The sequence below is a fragment of the Argiope bruennichi genome, chromosome 11 (assembly GCF_947563725.1).
Source record: "Argiope bruennichi chromosome 11, qqArgBrue1.1, whole genome shotgun sequence".
Lineage (NCBI taxonomy): Eukaryota > Metazoa > Arthropoda > Arachnida > Araneae > Araneidae > Argiope > Argiope bruennichi.
The window spans coordinates 65,221,678-65,230,041 of NC_079161.1; positions in this window are offsets into that span (position 1 = coordinate 65,221,678).

Below are 8,364 nucleotides of genomic sequence, written 5' to 3' on the forward strand. Positions count from 1 at the left end.
AATTTCAGTAATGTCTGTAAAGAAATTTTGAGAATTGAGGAGAGAATTAAAAATGCAGTTGAAAACGCGGATAGTTCAGATGCATTATTCAATGCGCTAAAAACGAAAGTCAATACTTATGAACAAAAACTAGAAAATTCGTTTTCGAATTTAGATGTTAATGATAGTGAAGAGAAACTTGAAAAATATTTAGAATTTCAGGATGTGTTAAACCTAAAAATAAAACGGAAAGTCAAGCTGTTAGCTCAAATGCCAAAATTCGGGCATCTAAAAAATTGCCTAAACTTGAATTACCGCATTTTTATGGAGATATGGAAAATTGGATATCATTCAAAGAATTATTTCAAGCAACGGTAATTAATAATTCAGAATTATCCAAAATAGACAAATTGCAATATTTATTCGCATCTACCAAAGGTAATGCCGCAAAATTAATTCGTGGATTCGCAATTCGGGAAGAAAATCTTAAAAATTGCTGGGAATTGTTATGCGAAAGATTTGAAAACAAAAGTCAGTTAGCTAATTGCCAAATTAATAAGTTATTTAATCTAAAAATACAAAACGCAAATTCATCTAAACTGCTATTCGAGATTCTAGATAATTGTAATGAATGTGTTAGAAATTTAGGTGTTTTGGGTTTAGAAGTAAATGAATTAACCGAGCTGATTATAATCAATCACTGCGTTTCAAAACAGGACGACGAGATAATTCACCGCTGGGATTTGACCTTGAACCCTGATGCGTTTCCAACGCTGAATTCTTTTAAAGACTTTATCGAGAGGGAGGCGAGATCTCTAGACAGTCGTAGCTCAGCTAAAAATAAACAAATGCGGGGGAACCTAACCCCTGAAAAGAAATTCTTTCCAGATGGTCGTAAATGTAGTCAGACTGAAAGGGGGAACTGGTTTAGCCGAAGGGTGGCAGACCGGACAAGAAAAGTGATAGTTCATAACGTAACTGAGGGGAAAAGCGACTCTTTTTCTTGTTTTTTGTGTCAGGGAAATTCAAATCACCCACTTTATAAATGTCCTGTTTTTAAAAATCGAAGAACGATTGAAAGCAATAGAAGGAATTTGTTGTAGGAATTGTCTTCGCAAAAACCATAAGACGGATAATTACAAAATAAATATCGGACGTAAGGTTTGCAAAAATCGACATCATACTTTACTTCATAAATATAACGTAAATCTTCCAACTGAGACGGGCAGTAATCCGGAGGTCGTAGCTGTTTCTAATAGTTCTGGTCTTCTCTCAACGGCCGTAATTAAAGTGAAAGATCACTCGGGAAAGTTTGTTAAATGCAGAGCTTTAATTGACAATGCATCACAGCTCTCATTAATTTCAAAAAAATTAGCTCATCAATTAAATTTACCATTAAAAAATACAAACCATAAATTAACCGGTATTAATGCTATTAATGCAGAAACTTCATTGCATAGTTGTCAGGTAGAATTCACTCCTTACTTCTCATCTAAAACATTCAATCTTAATGCTCTTGTGGTAAACAAAGTGACTTCACCTCTCCCAAATTTCGATATTCAAATTCAACACTGGCCGCATTTGGATAATCTTATACTCGCAGATCCAAATTTTTATATTTCGCAACAAATTGACATTTTGCTCGGTGCAGATATTTATGCACTCCTCCTGGATGGACTTCCCATTTTTGGACCTTCAGGAACTCCAGCTGCAATTTCAACTAAATTGGGATACATTTTAACTGGAAAAATCTATACTTCACAAAGGCCTGACTCGATTGTGCATTCAACTTTGTGTGACCAGTCAATTGAAAAGATCCCTCCGAATGTAGACGATTTGTTGGCAAGAGCTGACACTGAAGAAGAAGCTAAAGCCACTATTACCAAAATTCAAAACCTAATGAAATCAGGGGGATTTAGTCTTCGAAAATGGTCTAGTAGCCATAAAATTATTTTGAAAGATTTGGATAAATCCTTGTTAGCTACAGAATCTATACATTCGTTGTGCGATGAAGAAGTAAAACAGCGGGTATTAGGTATTTTTTGGAATCTTTTAACCGATTCGATTCAAGTTAGAATTGCTGATGGAGAAATCGTAAATACAAAAAGGCAACTTCTATCAGTTATTGCTAAAACATTCTATCCGCTGGGACTGTTTTCGCCTTCTGTAATCATATTAAAAATTATGTTGCAAGAACTATGGAAATCGAAAGCCGCTTGGGATGATCCTGTTCCTCTTACCATTCTAGAAACCTGGACAAAATTTAAACAACAAAGCTATAATCTAAACTTGATTTCAGTTCCTCGCTTCTTGGGAGTCGACAATAATTCTGACATCCAATTACACGGTTTCTGCGATGCATCTACCAAAGCATTCGCTGCCGTTGTCTATTTGAAATCTAGACAGAATCAAGTATCTCTTGTAAGTGCTAAAACTCGTGTGGCTCCTATAAAACAGCTTACTATCCCAAGGTTGGAACTTTGCGGAGCACTTCTACTTGCCGAGCTAATAACTGCCATCGAAAAAGCGCTATCTTTTCCCATAAAAGAGCGATATTTATGGACAGATTCAACAAACGTATTAAGTTGGATAAATAAACCCCCAAGTAAAGGGAATATGTTCATTCAAAATCGAGTTAATAATATCTTAAATTTAACTTCAGTGTCTGATTGGTTTCACATTCCTGGTAAACTCAATCCAGCCGATTGTGCTACTCGAGGACTTTTCCCAGAGCAGCTCAAAAATGCATCTTATTGGTGGAATGGTCCTGATTGGATCAAACAAGATTTTCATTCTCTTGTACCGTCCTTAAAAGTGCTAACAACCAACTTAGATGAGCCAGACTCCGTGCAGGAACCTACGTCCCTAAATGCGGACAGAAATCCTTTGAATGACGTGCTACTCAAATTTTCATCTTACACCAAAATTATAAGAGTATTTGCATGGGTTAAACGTTTTATTCAAAATTGTAAAGCTACCTGTTTAACCTCTAAATCAGTAGGGCTCCTTCAAACAGAAGAAGTAGAGGCTTCACTTAAAAATCTAGTTAAACTCATTCAGCAAACTGAATTTTACCAGGAAATTAAATGTTTCAAGATGAACAAACTCATACCCAAATCTAGTAAATTACTCCCTTTAAATATATTTTTGGATTAAGATGGGATTCTCAGAGTGGGAGGTCGGCTTTCTAAACATCCGACTCTTCCCTATGATCAAAAATTTCCAATAGTCATCCCCAAAAGACATCATTAACTCCCCTTATAATTCGACATTTTCACCAACTCAGTCTCCATGCTGGACCAGAATTGGTTTTATCACTCATTCGACAAAAATTCTGGATTCCTGATGGTCGTTCCACGGTTCGTCGAGAAATCAAACGTTGTATCGTTTGCTGTTGATTAAATTCTAAACCTTCGAACCCTAAGATGGGAGATTTGCCAAGTAGTCGAATAACAAAATCTCGTCCTTTTGAAAAAGTTGGGGTAGATTTCGCAGGACCGTTAGTCACAAAATGTCAGCATCTCAGAAAAGCTACCCAATTCAAGTCTTACCTTTGTTTATTCATATGCACAGCGACTAGAGCAGTTCATCTCGAACTCGTGTTCAATATGTCTACGGAAGCCTTCTTAGCCGCACTTCGTCGATTTATTGCACGACGAGGCCATCCCACTGATATCCTGTCAGACAATGGATCGAATTTCATAGGTTCAGATAATTATCTAAAGCAATTATTCAAGTTAGTCCAAGACCAGTCTGTACAAAATTTCCTGACTGTGAGAAACATTAGTTGGAAATTCATTCCACCATATGCTCCCAATTTCGGTGGTGTTTGAGAGTTATCCATCAAACTCGCCAAAAGACATCTCTTTAAAACTTGTCAAGGACATTTGCTTAATTTTGAAGAACTGCCTACTCTCTTATGTCAGATAGAGGCCTGTATTAATTCAAGACCTCTAGTACCACTTTCCAATGATCCAGCTGATCTCAGGGCTCTCACCCCTGGGCATTTCCTAATCGGGGAAAATCTTCTTGAGCTTCCTGAAGGAACTAGTCTCACTAATCAAAATCTTAGTCTTTCTTGCAGATGGACTAGAGACGTCCTTCACCATTTGCAAGCCCGACGGAAGTGGCATCAACATCGTCCTCCATTGAGTGTCGGAGATCTCGTCCTTATTCAAGCTGACAACATGCCTCCATTATCCTGGCCACTAGCGCGTATCCTGGAGATCATTCCCGGAACAGATGGTATCCCTAGAGTTGCCCTGCTTCGTACTCCATCAGGACCTGCCAAAAGAGCCATAAACAGACTCATTGCACTACCGGTGCCGACATGCCGCGCCCCGGAGGATGGTGATTCATCTGAACGCCAACAGATGGCGCAATGAAAATCCAGAACTTTGAACTCTTGTTTATGTTCAGGGACTAGGCATTCTTAGGGGATGCTTGGAGGAAACGGATGCCAAGTATAAGCGCTCGAAAATGTGTAGTTTGAATAGTCTGAATCTGTATACAAAAATTATATTCGCTGTAATAAATATTGAGACGTGGATGAGGTGAGTCATTCCTTTATTTATTACCATAATCCTTAATTAAATCAACAGTAAGTATTTTTTAATGTTGATGATCTCGAGCCCCAGTTTGTGCCACAAAGTTTTATTGCACTATTCATAGAAGAGGGGTGCTATTGCCTCCGGAAAGGTTGGACTTCTGCCTGCTGGTCGGCGGGAGCTACTTTATTTCACTCCTACCACCCAATGGTAAACCAAAGTAGGCATTCCTCTATCCGCCTCCTGGGGACGCGCTCTCTAGGGGTTACAGGCTCCCCTGGGAGAAGGCAATGTTTTACAAAGTACATATGTACCACACGCTATAAAATTTAATGATTTTTTTTTTTTTTTTTTTTTTTTTTTTTTATGGAATAAAGGGAAAAAAATGAGGGGAATTGAAACAGGATGTGTAATTCTCCCCTCATCTCTTGGTGCCGATGAAATGCATTACTATATGTAAAAATAATTAATTGTTTGACCATGTTTTTTTTATATCTGTCGAATATAATTTTGAACATATAAGTGTGCCTAACAGCTTGGGAAAAAGCATTAATTGAGCCTATATATATATAATAAAAAAATTCTAAATCTAACAATATATAGATTTATTTCAGTAATATATATGAATACATAAATGGAAAAAAAATGGTAAACCGTCACTTAGTATATATTTCTGATAAAACAGGTAACTTATATAGATTTCAAAGTCATTTTCGATACAGAATGCTGCGTGCAAAACAACGTAATGTACACAAACAGGGCAATATTATGGTATATTAAAAGAGAGAAAAAAAAAAAAAAAAAAAAAAAAAGAGGGAAAATAATCAGAAAAAAAGAAGAAAGTATAAACACATTTGGGAGAGAGTATCATATAAAATGGAATTTTAAAAAAATACCCTACATCAAGTGCATTCATTATAATAACTTTCATGTTACTAATTCTGCAACTAAAAAGAAAACCAGATTAGAAGAAAGGTATTGTGTGTGACATGCGATTAAGTTTTAAATAAAAGTCAAATATTGGATTAAAAGCACTATTTACATTGTTTGCCAACAATTGTAACCTCCAAATAGGACTTGAGGTGGCGCTATAAATATTTCTCCATTAGCGAGAGAGTTACGTGCTATTTCGTTCACTGTAATTCGAACAAGGCTTGTATGAAGAGAACTAATCTAAGGCAAAAAGTATACCAAGAATTAATCTGCGACAAAGGTTCTACTAAAAGAACTAATCTATTCCAAAACACGTAATATGGATAAAAATATAGAAATAGATAGAATAACTGATAGAAATTTCCAGAAAAAAAAAGAGTGAAATATGAACAATGTAACGTTTTGATGAACGGCTGGTGGTTTGAAGAATTCGTGTATTTTAAATTTATGAAGAGAACATTCAACAAGCTGTAACATTAACAAACTGTAACTTGGAAACTGATGGACTTTGCAAGTAATGAATCGTGGCGTTTGAAAAGGAACTGAAACTTGATGCAGATAGCTGATCCAGAAAACTTTTTTACTGTGGAACTACGAATCTTTGGGGAACACTCTTAAAGATTTTGGAAAAATATGAGTTCTCTTTAAGAAAGAAGGGTGCTTAGATGTAATGATATTTAGAGGTTTGGGGAGTTGGAGAACCGATGTACTTTGTTCTAGAAAGAAAATTGTTAGTCTTATTTCAACACGCTACTGATATAGTGAAGTAAAGTCAACACATTTCAACTCTTCTTGACAAAATACTTTCTTTTTCTTTTTCTTCCAATTTCGAAAGCAGTTTACCATATTGATCTATCTCGTTTTTCATGACTTAAAAGAAATTTATAAAGATTAAAGCTCGTTTATTGAAATGTTTTAGAGCAAGAGCCATTCTTGGCTAAACTGCGCCGCAAAATTGTTGAAATATATAGTGGAAAATTTAAATTTCAAAATACCGTTGTCTTTTTAAATTTCAAATGAAAAATATGATTTTTCATGAAGACCCAAATGTAACTGAAGCAGTAAACAAATTTACGAGGTTCAATAAAAATTTTAAAGAAAAACAGATTGAAACTTGAAAACGTTTGGATGGTGTTTCTTACCTATCCATTCCTTCAGATTAAAAGAAGATAAATTAAATAAAAATATAAATGAATAGAAATTGATGAGATTGAAAGAAAAGTCAACAGAAACATATTTCACACTAAAATCCACGGTACATGTGGTAAGTGAAAGTGGTACGATAAGTGAAAGGAAATTTAGCTCATATGAAGGCGAGTCGATTTCGCATCAACCTCTCATATGGGCAAAAAAAAAAAAAAAAAAGCAATCTTGGATTCTACTATATGTAACTTATTGCGAATATGCAGATCCTATGCAACAATTCACTTAGAAAAGAATCGAGAAAGAAGCGACCTCTTAACATTACAATATATGAATAACTGCGAAAAAAAATGATGCATATCTAGCTGCAAATTCTGCCCTCTTATTGACCGAAATAAAAACCTGTCACGAATTCAGCATAAGATGATATTAAAACCCCTACCTTGTAATATACAGTGATAACTATTTCTATCACAAAGGCCTTTTTAAGTAAGGATCATGATAGAAAAAAAAGGAAAAAAAAAAAAAAAAAAAAAAAAAGAGCATCGGGGGAATAATCAACAGAAAAGCTCTTCTCTATGAAACGAGGCAAAACTGTTTTACGTACCTGCTTTGTTTTGGTTTTTAAATACTTTGATTGCTGATGGCTTGACAATGAAAAAAAAGAGGTTAACATTGTTTCTACATATGAGATTCAAAATTATTTTTTTTTTCTGCTTTGCAGAATTCCGGTTCAAACTACTCGGAAATCTAGAGTTTAATCTCCGGTTATAAATGTATTCATGAAATCCGTATTTTCCTCCGCTATGTCGATTACGTATATTCAACATTTCGTTTGTGTTGGTTCTATCCGTTTAGCGTTTTCTCCAATTCTATGTGGCGGTTTTCCGAAAAGTTTTCTAGGGGGGACGTCCGAATCGTCTGATAATATCTTGGGAATTAATCGGAATCTCTCAACAGATTTCACAATATCGTTATTAAGTTCCGTTCTGCTGATTTTGACGCCCCTTCCGATGATTGCTTCGGTCGCTGTTAGTCAATTCGGTTTATTGTCTCAAGAGCCCTATTTAGCTATTGTCTTGTGCGCTTTCACGCCCATCCCTAAACATTTTAAACCATCTGTATTTAGTCTTCAAAGTCACGATATCATCGCCATACACATGCTTCGGTATTGCATGACATATTACTACTGATGTGCCCAATTTCAATTTCATCCTGAATTCCATGAAAATTCTATTTGCCCTAATAATTGTAAAAATAGACGGAATTTCGAATTAAGATTGAGACACTCACAATGAATTATACAATTATATATAAAATCACAAGAACGATATAATCAAAGGGGAAAAAAGATTAATTTAAACATCTTTTGCGGTGCCGAAGTTTGTATCAATGAAATTGAAGCTTCATTTTGTAAATCATGTCACTCTCCGTCAGTCGCAATATCAGGTAGATGTCAAGATAGACGGAAAAATATTTATCTGTGATAATTGAAAATAATTACAACAAGTGAGTGAAATATTTAATATACAAAATCATTACACATTGAAGAGAAATAGAAATAACAGTGAATAATATAATTACTTATTTGCAATAAAAATATCAGCGTCTTCTGGCCATCCATTTTTTTTTTTTTTTTTGCCTATTTCCTTATCTTTTTCCTTGTATGAAATTGTTTGTCCATATTTTTAAATTAAATATTATTAATAGTTTCAATTTCTTGAATTAGAAGAATCTCAGCTATCTCAGCGGTATGTGTCAA